Source organism: Lepidochelys kempii, chromosome 6 (genome assembly GCF_965140265.1).
Source record: "Lepidochelys kempii isolate rLepKem1 chromosome 6, rLepKem1.hap2, whole genome shotgun sequence".
Classification (NCBI taxonomy): Eukaryota; Metazoa; Chordata; order Testudines; family Cheloniidae; genus Lepidochelys; species Lepidochelys kempii.
In genome coordinates this window covers 57,717,166-57,732,108 of record NC_133261.1, presented here as the reverse complement: position 1 = coordinate 57,732,108, position 14,943 = coordinate 57,717,166, and positions in this window count along the sequence as shown.

Genomic DNA, 14,943 nt, shown 5'->3' with positions numbered 1-14,943 from the left:
AACAAGCATATGCATTAGGTTTGATGCTGGTGATGCAGCGAGCCCAGCGTGTTAACTGATACACATGACATAGTATTGTGATGTAGGAGAATATCTTTGTGAAGAAGTGGATAATTAGCCAAGTCAGCATGATGTGGAATTATCCATGTATCAATTACTATTGATTCTTGGTTTTGATGACAATGAATAAATTTGTCCATAGAGCAGTTTGAGTTGCCACTAGTATAATTTTGCTGACTTTCTGTATAAATACACCGCATGAAGTAGCTGTTGAGTAGAATAACTTAGGTCACAATTTATTTTTTCCTGTTTATACATCTGATCCTGACAAAGCACCACTCCGGATCAGGCTCTCAGAGAGCTTTCTCCCTACCAAACCAAACCTGTATATTATTCAGTGAAACTTGGTTACATTTTTTAGGTCTGTACAATTGATAAATGGAAATGTAGGGCCCAGTCCTGTAGCTGGTAGTCAGGCAAACCTCTAATTGTCCTCAGTGAGGGTATTTTCTGCATAAGGACTTCCATAGTGGATTCATAATTACAATAGCAAGGGCAAACTTGCAGGACTGACTTTTTTTTTTTCCTTTTGATGCTGTTTCCTTACCTTACCTTACCTTTAGTTAGCAGCAAATAATACTCAACTCTTCTACAATTTATATAATTAATTCCAAGGAATGCTTTGATTTAAATATAGAGATCTTATGTATTTTCTCTAAGACAGTACCTGCATGTGTGTATGTGTAAGAGAGGCAAAGAAACACTCTACTATAATTTTAAGAGAAAACAATACAGCTATAAAATTGTTTTTATGCCATGACTGTGACAATCAGGTCCCAGACTCCCAAGGAAAAAACAGGGCATCTGAACCCCAAAGAATGAACAATTGAATCAACTGGTTGTATACAATGTTTTTGGGTATAACTATATGTCATATAAAGCCTTAGTGAACACTTGTAATGTTGTGAACTTGATGGTCATTAGGAGATATGTATATAGGTTATAGTTATGAATATATGCATAGAAAATTTTGATCATAACTATGAGGCAACTACAGCATCACCTCACAACAGGGTGGTGAAGCAATCAGGCAGGGAGAGACACTTTTCAGGCTAGTTGTTTACACGAATCCAACTTAAAGTACCCATCCATAGTCCAGCCAGGAAGAGTCAATTGTGGACTATTAGAGTTGACGGAAAGACATTGAAACTGAAAAGAAAACACCAGTCTTGGAAAACTAAGGCTATGTCTACACTACAATTTATGTTGGCAAAGCTTATGCCAGGTGCAACAAGGTCTCCTCTTTTTTTGCTGATACAGACTAATGCGGCTACCACTGAAACCTGTGTGAAGTATGTGTCCCACAGTGAGCTGATAATGGGGGGCTGTTTTCGCACTTTCAGGAGTGATGAACCAGAGGGGAAAAGTCAGAGTGGCTGGTAGTTAAGACTTGAGTAGATAGATTTGGGGAGACTCAGGGCTGTTGGTATTATCCTGCAAGGAATAACTAAGCTGGTAGAAGACAGGGAGAGACCTTTATGGGTGTAGGCTGGCTACTGGTATCAGAGCTCTGAGCCGTAACAGCATAGCATTAAGGTCCCCAAAAGTACCAGGCTGGCAGTGACAGAACCCCTTACTGGTCTGAGTGATCCCCAAAACTTCACAATGACATTATATAGAGAATGCTCTCGCCCATCTACAAGGTAACAAGAGTCAGATTCTTGCATTGCTTTTGAGTGGGATACAGTGGAATTATAAATCATTAGAAAGAACATGTGCTCACTGTGGTTGCACAGTATAGGACTTTTCTTATTATCTATATATCAGGGGTTGTCAAACTGGTTTGTGGGGAGCCAGTATATAACGTGTGATCTCCTGCTCCTTGTTTTCATCTGCTTTTACAAGCACCCAGGCTCTTCTTTGCAGTAAGGAGCCTGGACATTGTAAAAGAACCTGGAAAGGGGGGAAGGAGCCAGCTAAGTTAGTTCTATTAGGTGCTACTGCTATATTAGTTGAGGATGAAACAGAAGCTATGCTGAGGGACTGGGAGCCCCCCGCAACATGAAAGGAACATCCAGAATACAAGTGAATCAGACAACTGAGTAGCATGTACAGGGAAACAGGGGAAGGGAACCAGGCAGAGGACAATATGCTTAGGGAACCAGGCAACTTACCATTGTGTGTCCATGGAAGCATCTGCTGCAGTTACCACAAGGATGTTATGCAGTTCCAAATAGGATCAGTACTAGGAGGAGAAGCAGCCATGAGATAGTCTATTAAAATGCATTCCACACTATGAAAATGTTTGCCCTAAATCCTCAGAACCTGCCCAGTTTCTGTTGTATTACCTGCTCAGGCCCAACCAGAGAAATTTGGAGCTCCAGTACGTCGTGTTGGCTGGGCCCCCACCCTCCCATTTTACTTTATTTACACAAAGGTTACAGATTTTTGGAGGGGAAGGGGGCCCTGTGCTCGGTTCCTCAGTACAATTGTCCTTCCTTTCCCTGCTCTGTTGTCAACCCTCACCTACTGCATGTAGGATTGCCAACTTTCTAATCGCACAAAACCGAACACCCTAGCCCCACCCCTGTCCCAAGGCCCCGCCCCCACTCACTACATTCCCCCTCTTTCAGTGGCTCACTGTCCCCCACCCTCACTCACTTTCACTGGGCTTGGACAGGGGTGCGGGATGGGGTGAGGGCTCTAACTGGGGGTGCGAGCTCTGGGATGGGGCCAAAAATGAGGTGTTCAGGGTGCCAGAGGAGGCTCTGGACTGGGGCGGGGGTTCGGGTGCGGGCTTTGTGGTGGGACCGGGGATGAGGGCTTTGGGGTGCAGGAGGGGGCTCCACACTGAGGGGTGGAGCCAAGGGATGTAGAGTATGGGAGGGGGTACAGGCTCTGGGCTGGGGGGTGCAGGCTCTGGGCTGGGGGGTGAGAGGTTTGGGGTGCAGGAGGGGGCTCCAGGCTGTCGGTGTGGGGCCAAGGAATTTGGAGTGCAGGAGGAAGGGTGCAGGTTGAGGCTGGGGGTTGGTGTGTAGGAGGGGGTGAGGGCTCCAGCTGGGGGTGCAGGCTCTGGGGTGGGACGGGGATGAGGGGGCTCTGGGTTTGCGGGGGGGCTCAGGGCTGGGGCAGGAGGTTCAGGCACAGGCTTACCTAGGGCAGTTCCCAGTCAGCAAGGCAGCAGGGCTAAGGCAAGTTCCCTGTCTGTCCTGGCTCTCTGCTGCACTGCACCCCAGAATCGGCCAGCAGGTCTGGCTCCTAGGCCAGGGGCCCTGGAGGCTCCACGCGCTGCTCTTGCCCACAGGCACCGTCCCCAGCTCCCACTGGCCACGGTTCCCAGGGAGTGCAGACCTGGTGCTCAGGGCGCGGACAGTGCACTGAGCCCCCTGGCCTCTCCACCTAGGAGCTGGACCTGCTGGCCACTTCTGGGGCGCAGCGCAGAGCCAGGACAGGGAGGGACTAGCTTGCCTTAGCCTCGCAGCACTGCCAACCAGCCTTTTGACCGCCCAGTCAGTGGTGCTGACTGGAGCCACCAGGGTCTCTTTTCGAAAACCAGATGCCTGGTACCCCTACCTGCATGTAGGAACTGCTGTTACCATTATCTTTTTTTGTCATACAGATTCCAAAACCCCTCAGCTATGTCATTATTAGGTTTCTACTGTTGTTCCATGAGTGGGAATCAATCAATCCTTGATAGGGGAGCACAGATACAGTGAGTCTCCCTTAAGTCTGTGGATTGCACTTTTTAAAATGTTGGCTATTCACCATTTTTTTTTATTGTTTATACAGCTCTATGCAGACATATAAGGAGATAAAGATGCTTCCCTGAGCAATCTTACTTAGATGTAATGCAGGGAGTGATACTCATAAGGAAGTTGTGCTCATAGAGAAGGGCAAGATTTACAACAATAAGAGCCCATGTGATTTTTGTTTGGCTGTATCTTGTTTAAGGTGACTATATGTTCTTGGTGCCCCGTCAGCTTTACAAAACCAGTTTTTGACCCATTTCCTGTAAATTGCTGTACACTCTAAAGGAGCCTCAGACCAGCTAGCTGATGCAATTGACTGTTGAATGCATTTGCACATCAAGCAACACCCGCACCAGGATATCCCACCTATCCCTCAGGGAACATCCTTGTCTGCACAAGACCTTGAGTAAACCTCACATGTTGAGTCAGAGACATTTGGCTTTAGACTTAGTCTGACTCAGGGCAGTGCTGTGATGCAAGTAGTAAGTCTAATACAGGACTACAGGTCTACATTAGGCCTGAGTGAACTATGGTTTTAAATTGAGTTTGAATATTAGCATGAGTAATAGGCCCAAAAGATGTGACCAAAAATAATGTACTCTTAAGAAAGAGAAGGATTGTTTGTGTTAAACTTGTAGTGTCCCTTAGAATACCACTGTCATCTTATTTAAGTTATGGAAATAAAGAAACCATAGCTAACTGGGCATCAGCTAATTGGGCATCGGTAAATAATTGGTTAGAACTTAGTCCAGTATTTGAGAAAATATATGGCAAAGTAAGATAAGTCAAAAACCTTGGAGAGAGCAAGGTTCAGTCCAAAACTCCCTCATCTAGCTTTTGCTAAGGTCCAGTAATCTGCAATTACATCACCTGTTATACTGCATAAAAAAACAAGGTTCTTTGTCAGAGCTTTTCCTGCCCCCTCTGGCATCACACCATGATGGGAAGGTCTCTCCTAGGCCTAGCCCCATTGTATTTTGGCCAATGTTTATAATTGTATTTTGTTGCTAGGGTATAGAATAGAGGTGTATATGCTTATATTTGTATTTTGAATGTAACCAACATCAACTGGCCTTGAACTAGTAAAGGAATGCTTGTATAGAAATTAAACAGTAGTTAAACCTTAATAAACGTAATAAAGGGAGAACAGACTGAAAGGACAGAAAATTAGCAGAGAAGAAAAGAGAAGAGATAAAAAAATAGAGAGAGAAAATATAAGAAATGAAGAGAGAATACAGTGGCATTATTCAGTGCTGAAAACTGGAGCATTGTTGCCTCAGTAACACTATTCAGGCTGCCCAGTACTTCTGTCCTTGGAGCTCCAACATCTTAACAGATGAAAGGAAACACAACAAAGTAAGTCGGTCAATGTGCATGACAGCAGTGTGGGAGAAGAACCCAAGGTGCAAGTGGCAGACCTTTCCATAGTGGCTAAAGGTTCACTCGCCAGATGGAGGTTGGAGCACATTCTGCTTCCTGGCTCGCCTGGGCTCTCTGATGGCTCTCTGCGATGACTGCATCAGCTTTCACCCAGCTTCTCCAGACTGAGTGGTTGTGAGCAGGGTTTTCCCAGTTGTCAGTGGGAATGCTGAATTTCTTGAGACCTTGCTTGACCTAGTCACTGTATCAGAGCTTTGGCCTTCCTCTGTGTCTCAGCCAGGGAAGCCTGTGAGCATCCAGCATAGTCTGCATAGACTATAGGCCGGTTCTCTCAAGGATCTCGTTGTTAGTGATCCATTGGTCCCAAGTGACTCCAAGGATTTTTTTGAGACAGTGAAGGTGTAAGCTGTTCCAATTTCTGCTCCTGCTTGGAATACATGATCCAGCTTTTACAGCTGTAAAGGAGGGTACAGAGGACACTAGCCTAATAAATGGACACCTCTGTATTCAGGGCTAGCAGCTTGTTGTTCCAGATACATGAGGTAAGTTTGCCAAAGATGTTGGGGCTTTGCCAATTCTCACATCAAATTCTCTATCAAGGCTAAGTCAGCTGGTTAAGAGCTGAGCCAAGATAGCAGAAGTGATCCACGTTGTCCAGAGCTTCATTACTGATGTAGACTTTAGGTGGAATGATTTATACTGATTACCATGCCGAACTTAATACATGCATCAGAGAACTTACTCATCACGATCTGCAATTCATCAGGTGACTTAGAGATGAATGCAGCAGCATCTGTGAAAAGCAGATCTTCAGTAGTGAGCTGGGTGATATGCCTTTTGCTCTGAAAACATCTGATATTGAACAAGCTGCCATCCATCCTTGATTCAATTAGTATGCCAGATTGATCATTTCCAAAAGCGTACTTAAGTAGAATAGAGAAAAAGATCCCAAAGCCAGTTGACATTAAGATGCAACTTTGCTTTATGCCCACCTGAATGCTAAACTCAGACGATGTTTCATTTTCATGCTGGCTAGTCGCCTTCATTCCCTCATTGAACTTCTTAAATAGAAGAGAACACTTTTTGTGGACAGTCAGTTTTCGACAGGGTCTTGTATATGCCATTCCTGCTAATGTGTCGAAGGTCTTTTGTAGGTCAACAAATGCTACATAGAGAGGTGCTGTGATTTACGGCTTTTTTCTTGTAACAAACACATTATGAAGGACATGTCAGTCACGAAGCATCCAGCTCTGAACTGGCTCTCTGGATAAACTCTCTCAGCAAGGACTTGGAGTCTTTTCAGCAGGACCCTTGCAAGCACTTTGCTGACCATGCTGAACAGATATCCCTTGGTAATTGTTGAAGTCTGCTCTGTCCCCTTTATTTTTGCATAAAGTAATTATGTTTGCATCATTCAGATCCTGGGGTATGTGGCTTTCTTCTCTGCACGTGCAGAGAACTGTGTGGATGCCACTTGCAAGCTTTCTCCTCCCTGCCTTTAGGAGCTCTGGAAGTATCTGATCATTGCCTGCTGCTTTCCCAGGCACAATCTCTTTGACAGCTTTCGCTACATCTTTAAAAGTTGGTGTTTGGTCCAGCTCCTACATTATTGGAAGCTGGGGAATGGCAGCTAAGACAGTATCACAGATAATAGCATCCTCTGAGTAAAGTTCTTTGTAATGCTCAGTCCATTGGTCAAGTTGTTCTTGCCTGTCCATCAGGATGGTACCATCTTTCACTTTCAGTTTTGCAGGTGTTTTTACAAATTGGCCCAAGTGTCTCTTTGATTCCATCATAGGTACAATGAAGGTCCCCTCTTTCAAAGCAGGTCTGAATCTTTTTGCACAGGTCTTCTTAATACTTCTGGGCACATTCTCTAGTGGCTTTCTAGACCACAGACTTAGTCTCTTTGAACTTAACATTCTGGACTTAGTTGGTTGTTGAAGTAAAGTGAGGCGAGCTTGCTTCTTCTTTTCTATGAATGGGAGCAACAGGTTCTTTTTCCTTTGTTGTTCCAAAGACATACTTGGCAGTAACCAGTGTCTTATTCTTGAAATTTTCCCACAAGGTGTCAGCATCAGCGAATCAAATTGATAATTTTCAGAAACACACTCAAGCACATTGGAGCTCCAATGTTATCAACAGATAATGCAGTTTGCTAATTCAGTAGACCTTGACGTTACTCATAAAGAAAGACCACAAGCATAGTTCAGTGGCAAAGGCATCCAGCCAGGTTTATTGCCTTCCTGGCACAATCCTAGTGCCCTGGCTCCGTGGTTACAGGTACACTAATACATGAGTGCCCAGTGGCAAGGAGTGGCTCAGTCAGCAGAGGCAGTCTCTGCTGTTCCCTATACCACACAAAGGGTTAAGGCGAGGTACCCCAACATTTATAGACTGAGACGAAAAACTGAGATAAACAATTTATGTACCATCTTACCTGTTCCATGATATTTGCTTGTTACCTCCACTTATTAATTTATTTATCCCAGTGAGAACCCATTCCAGTGCCTTAGCCATGACATCTTCTTCCTTTCTCATGGCTTGGGCCGTGGTTAGCTGAGAAATACCTTTCTTACTGTGAGCCAGCCCAGCACTTGATATCCACTGGGGCTCTCAAGCTAAGAGTCACTCACTTGAAAGCAATGGGTAAGGATATGATTCTGTCACCGAGGTCACGGATTCTGTGACTTTCCAGGACCTCCATGACTTCTTCTGGGACAGAGCTGGAGCAGCTGTTAACCCCCAGAGCAGTGGCGGGAGCGGTGGTGGCTGGAACAGCTGACTGGTGATCAGCCCCGGTGCTGCCAGAGCAGCAGCCACCAGAACAGCTGACTGGCAGCCTGCCACCGGAGCAGTGGTCCCCAGCTCGCTGGAGCAACAGTTACAGCTGGGTTAACCCCCTGGGGGCTGAAACTTCTTTTCTGATATCAGCTGCATCCACACTAGGAGCGTTTTGCTGGTACAGTATACTGGTATATCTAGACCAGAAAAGTGCTCCTACTACAGACATGATCTAAGTGACATACCTGCAGCCCGAGCAAATTTGTTTTTCACACTAGCAACCTGTCTAACTGTAGCCCTTTCCCTCTCTTCTATAGTAGTTCCCTTCAGAGGTTTCTACAGTGTTAATGCAGCACACATGTGAATTATTACAATTAAAAAACAAAACAAAGGTATGCTCGGATTCCCATCTCTAGCTAAACCTGTTACAACACATATTCTGACTATGTTTGCTGGCTGGTGGGGGAAACTCAACTGAGCTGTCCTAGCTTCAAGTTGCCTCATCCCAAGTGTTTCAGGTTACCAGTCTGCATGGCAGCTGTATTGTTTTTGTTTGTTTGTTTTGGTAAACCTAAGGTTCCAGCAACCTCCCTTTCTGCCTCAGAGATTTTAATCCTTAATTGCTGAACAATAAACACCACAGTATAACTGCAGAAACAGAAGTTTCACCTAGAGCAAGAAATGGTTGGCATGTTCATCTTGCTGAATGCAGAGCCAAACTGGCACACTGATTTCTGCAGATCCTTATGAGAAAGTCCCTTTAATAGGAATTACACCAATAGGAAGCTATAGAAATTACACTACAAACCTATAGAAATTAAGAGAGAATTTTAGGCTCTAGGACCCTTCTGTTTAGTTTTCTTAGGCCCAAGTGCAAAACCCCTGCATTAAGGTGAAAGGTAATTATTGTTGTGTCATGCTAGCCACCAGAAAAAGGGTGGGAATGTTTCTTTGGGACAGAGAGAAATAGGATAGAGGAGTTCCTAGAGGAAAACCATAGGACCAGTCAATCTCGGGAAAGCTTAGGCTGAGTTTTGTGGAAGACTCGTTGAAAATTTTCAAAATTTGCAAGTTTAACAAATTACCAGAAAGCGGGGATGAGTTTGGGCACTAAATCAGGGTCTGTGTACTCTGTTGAGGAGCAGGGAGGGACTAAAATCATTTACAGGATGTTATCCTTTCTATAGACATTTTTTAAAATCATCCCATAGATTTCTAAAGGTTGGTTAGTAAATTGTACATAAAGGTTATCAATCCCTTTTGAATTCTGTAGGACTTTTCCATAAGCAATTATAATGGGGAGTGCTTCACATCCTCAACATGTAGAACAGGAAGTGGCTTGAGGGATTGCCGTGCAGGAAAGCAGCTTTTATAGAAGCTGCAATGTTCAAAGGCACATGAGTACATTTTAAAAAGTGAATTTTAGTGATTATAGGTGCTGAATTAAGAGCCCCAGAATGTGACATTCTCTAGTGAATACACAGTGTGAGCAGTGGCAGCAGATGGTTAACCTTTTTCTGGCCTAATGCACCCTGTTGATTCTCAGCAGGAAGGCCCACCTTTAGAGGCAAGACAACATGGTCCCATTTGCTTATTCCTTGGAGTCTCTGTTGACACTGCCAGTCAGTGCCTTTTGAAATAGTAAGTTAGTAATATAGACACTTGTCCATTATGGAATGAACAAAAGACAGCATTCATTTCACTGGTCCCAATACCAATGTACTGTGTTATCTCACATGATGCATTCCCCTCAGCCCCATCTGCTTTTTGATGAGAACTCTTTGTTCCCCATCTATAACCCACTGCTTATTCACTGTATCATAATATCTAGAATCATCTTTCTCTCAGTGCATCTTTGTGTGGTGCTATGTTGAACATGAAATTGTGTCTACAGCCCTCCCTGTATCCAATGCATCTGTTGTTGATGAGAAAGTTAGTGTAGCATGACTTGTGTTTCACGGATGCAAGGCAGCAATCATGTAATGCTTCCTCTTCTCCATACCTCTGTGTTCCCCTCTTACGTTTTTCCAGAGAATTAAGAGCCACAGAAGTCAGGTTATCTTGGCTTATTCATTTCCCCTTATTTTTAAAGATTTGAAAAACATGACCCTTCCTCCAGACCCTTAACTGAGAGCCACCATTTGTCAAATATTTTTGGTAGCACTTCTACAATTTAGTAATATTGCACATCTACAACACCTTTCATCTTAGGATCTCCAAGCACTTTACAAACATTAATTAATTAAGCCTCACAGAATGCATGTGAAGTAGATATATATCATTCTCAGTTTGCAGACAAGGAAACTGAAGCACAGAGAGGTGGCGTATGACACAGTCAGGAACGGCAGTCAAGACTTACAACTCACAGGCCCCTGTTGTTAAAATCCAACAATACTTCCTTTTTTTCAGTGTTCCCTAAATGCTTCTCACCTCCTCCAGAACCTACTCGAGGACAGTCATAGTCATTAAAAGGGAGATTTTCAAAGGGGTCTAAGATAGGTAAGCACCCTGCTCCCACTGAAACTGAATAGGATTTGGGGCATCTAAATCATTTAGGCTCTTTTGAAACTCCCAGCCTTAGTTCAATAATATAATCCTTCATTATTCTCCTTGCTAGAAGTTATATCTACATCTTCCATTTTGCACCTGCACCCTCTTCTACTGCCTCTCCTATTAAAAATATAACTGAAATATTTAAGAGTGTGACCATTTTTGAGTCCTTGGTTATTTCCCTTTTCCATAGGTCACAAGCTGTCCTCTTTGGATTGCCTTCTCCCTAGAATATAATTTGAAAATGTTATTTACTGACTAAAAAGAATTCCTTGTATTGTTATGACAAAGAAATACATGTTCATGAACTATTAACATGCACACCTGATAGAATACAGAAAAGTCATATAAGAAAAATATACCTGGGACCCTCCAAATCATTAACAGCACAGAGCTTAAGAGTAATTAGGCATCAAAGAAACCAAAATTGCACAGAGAGTTTTGTGTAAGAGGAAGGATGGCAATGAATTCAAATAGTTTTGTCCGCATTAGAAAGGCAACCCTGTGAACTGGCATCACCTCAGGGCAGGGTAGGGAAACCAGCTTGCTCAGTAAGGCACTGGACTGTCCCTGGAGCCTGATGTCCTCTGGCTTCAGAACAGGGGCAGCATATAGTTCTTCACATACTGCCCTGCCAAGATGCCTCAACCCTCACCTGTTCTACGTGTGACCTGGAAGTTCGTTCACCTGCAATGACTTCAAAGCCTCTGACCTTACTGCTGAGGCTCCCTGAAAGGCTGCTAACCAATAACAGTGATGGTGTTTTTTATGATACGGATATGAGGCAACTCGGAAATGGAAGTTACTTATTGAAGAACCTCCAGTTACAAATATGTGTGGACCCTATCTGTAGTCCACATGTGGCTATGCGTGTGCACCATACACCTGAGATTGGAGATTTCTGGCAAGTAGTGTTTGTTAGTCTGCGCCTGCACAGTTACTCCCCTTGTGCTCTAAACTGATAATATAAGGGGCAGTGCAGAGTGACACCTCTCCAGTTCCTCTTCTTATCGCAAATCAAATAAGATCCAAAGCAGAGGGGAAGGAGGACAGGTAATGGAATACAGATAGGGACCACACATCTTGAAGAACCTCCAGTTACCTCTATTTCTTCTTTGAGTGCTGGTCCCTGTGTGTATTCCACATGCGGATGATGGATAAGCAGTATTTCAAGAGAAGCGGGCTGAGAGGATGCAGTTGGTATAGGTGCTTGTAACACTGCAGTTCCAACAGCTGTATCTGCAGAGGACAGTTGAACTAATGTGTAATGCTTTGTGAATGTATGAATCTACAGATACCCACGATAGGTACCTCTCAAAGAGACGCTGTTGAGGTTGCTTGTGCCCTAATGGAATGGTCTCTCACCCCATCCAGGGGAGGAATATGCATTAATTAGTAACAAAGGATGATGCAGCCAGAGATCCACTTAGAGAGTGTCTGAGCAGATAATGCCTTCCTCATGACTGTTCCACTATAGTGACAAATAGCCTTGGCGATTTTCTAATCAGTTTTGTCCTTTGCAGGTAGAATGCCAGAGTTCATCTGACATCCACAGAGTGAAGTTTCCTCTCCTCGTTGGAAAAATACTGGTAAGTGGATAGGTTGATTGATGTGAAACTCCAAAATGACTTTAGGGATGAATCGCAGGTGCAGGCAAAATAAAACGTTCTCTTTATGAAAAACAGTGTATAGCAGGTATGCCAGGAGTGCTCCCAATTCACTCATCCTTCTAGCTGACGTGATGGCAACTAAAAAGGTGTCTTCATGGAAGCTAAAACATGGAATATGTGGCCAACGGTTCAAATGGTGGTTTGGTAAGTACTTACTGTATGAGGTTGAGATCCCATTGTGGTGCAGGTTTCACCAGCGGTGTCAGGGTCCTAACTAGGCCCTTCATAAATCTAATTGTTGCTGGGTGAGTAAAAATGGAGTTTCCCTCTACTGGCAGATGGAAGGCACTGATTGCTACTAGACGGACCTGCAGGGGACTAATGGAAAACCTTGAAGTTTTCAAGGACAGGAGATAGTCTAATATAGCGGGGATACCTGCAATTTCTGGAGATGACTAATCACATTATCCCCAGGTAGAGAAACACCTTCATTTAGCCAGATAACATTTTCTGGTTGAGACTTTCCTACTTTGATTGAGAATAGACTAAACAGTTTATGAGCACGAACATTCTAGGTCTGATGCCCATCCAAATACCAGGCCATGAGGTGAAGCGGGCCTGGGTTGGAATGTCTGATCTTTCCATTCTACTGGGTTAATATATACAGGGAGGGTTGGATACTGATGGGACAACAGGTTGACATTCACAGAAGGTCCAGAAACCAGAACTGTCTGGGCCAGTTGGGCGCTATGAGAATGACCGAAGCTTTGTCTCAGTGATTCTTCTATAGAGCTTGTGATAGCAGAAGAACGGGAGGAAAGGCATATCTGAAATAGTCTGTCTAGGATAACAGAATGGCATCATCCCTGGAACCATGGCCCCGAGCTGCCTTGCAGCAGTAAGGGGGGAACTTCTTTTTCATTTGGGACACATACAGATCCCAGGAAGGTGTTTCCCACTGTATAAAGATCTCGTTTGGGAAGGAACTGTGTATCTCCCTCTCATTATCTGTGGAGAAGTACCTGCTGAAATTGCCCACTAAACAATTCTGTGCACTAGGGAGCTATGAAGCCAACAGAGATATGTGGTTGCTGAAGCACCAGTTCAGACAATTGACTACTTCTAAGCAGAGAGAAAGGAATTTTGCTCCATCTTGTTTATGTAAAAGACCGCTGTCATATTGTCTGACATTTGGACATGGCGGGACCAAATAAGTGAGAGGAATGTGTTGCAAGCTAGACAAACTACTCTTAGCTCTAGTTGATATCGATCCTGGTCTCCCGAGGATGCCAAATGGCCTTGTGCATTGTGGTTGTCCAAATGAGCTCTCCAACCAATAAGGGATCCATCTGTGATAATGGTCACAAAGGGTGTGAGTGTGATGTGTTCCAGGTTAATCCACCAGGCAAGTGAAGTGATAACCCTAATGGGAACAGTTACTTTGATGTTTATGTGGTCTCTGTCTGGTAAGTAGATGGACCAGAGCCAGACCTGTAAGCAGTGTACATGAAGACTGGTGAAGAGTGTTATAGAAGTACATGATGCCATGGGGCTTAGTAGAGAAAGGCAGACCGACCGTGGTTGTGGTCTGAAAGTGACTTTCTTATAAAATTGTTCATGGTCTAGAATCTTTCTCTAGGGAGGTAGGCCCTTGCTAAGATCAAGTCTAGGGTCGCTCCTATAAACTCTATAGTGGGAGTCAATGTGGAGTTTTCTTTGTTCACGCAAATTCCCCAGGCTGCCAGAAGATGGAGCAAGAACAAAGTCACCAACTGGACTTCCCTGACTGGAAAGACCTATACAAAGCCTGTCATCCAGATATGGAAAGACTATAACGTAGCTATGACATATGACTATGAAGTAGCTATGACGTTTCATTTGGGTGGCCACCATTGAGAAGACCTTCGTGAAAACCCTGGGTGTTGTTGCTAGCCCAAAAGGGAGTACTCTAAATTGGTAGTGTTCTTGTCCTACCAGAAACCTGACAAACTTCCTGTGGGATGGATGACTGTCCACATGAAAATAAGAGTCTATCATGTCAAGAGATGTGAACTGCATTTCCTCCTGTAGGGAGGGAATTATTGATGTCAGCATAACAATTCAGAATTTTGATTTGTGAATAAAAACATTTAATTGCCAAAAGTTAAAAATGGGTTTCTATCCTCCATTTTTCTTGGGGACTAAGAAATATGGGGAGTAGAACCCCTTCCCTCTGTGTTAAGGCAGATCCCTGCTGCACGGGGCCAGGTAGGTGCCCTGGAGCTTGCGGGGCCGGGTGGCTGCCCTGGATCTTGAACCCCCACTGCATGGCTACCCTGGACCCCCACTGTGTGGGTCCAGCGGGATGCCAACCCCGGACCCCCACGATGAGGCTGCCCCGGAGTTTGCGGGGCCAGGCAGCAGGTGCTTGCGAAGCTGGGCAGCAGCCCTGGAGATTGTGGGGCTGGGTGGTGCCCCAGACCCATGACCTCGCAAGGCCAGCTGGAAGCCCCAGAGCTCCGAGGGCCGGGCAGCTTCCCTTGGACCCCCAACCCCATGGGGCCGGCCGGGAGCCCCAGATCCCTGCTGCACGGCTGCCCCAGATCCTGTGGGGCCAGACAGCAGCCCCTGACCTTAGATCCCTGCCATGCGGCTTCCTCGGAGCGTGTGGGACCAAGTGGGTGCCCCGGACCCCTGACCCTCGAGGCTGGTCAGGAGCACCAGACCCCCGCCACATGGCTACCCCTGACCCCCGCTGTGCGGGTTAGCCGGCTGCCCACCCCAGATCCCCGCCACACAGCTGCCCCAGAGTTTGTGGGGCCAGGCGGCAGACCTCAGACCTACGCTGCACAGGGCCGAGTAGGTGCCCCAGACCCCTGACCCCGCAAGGT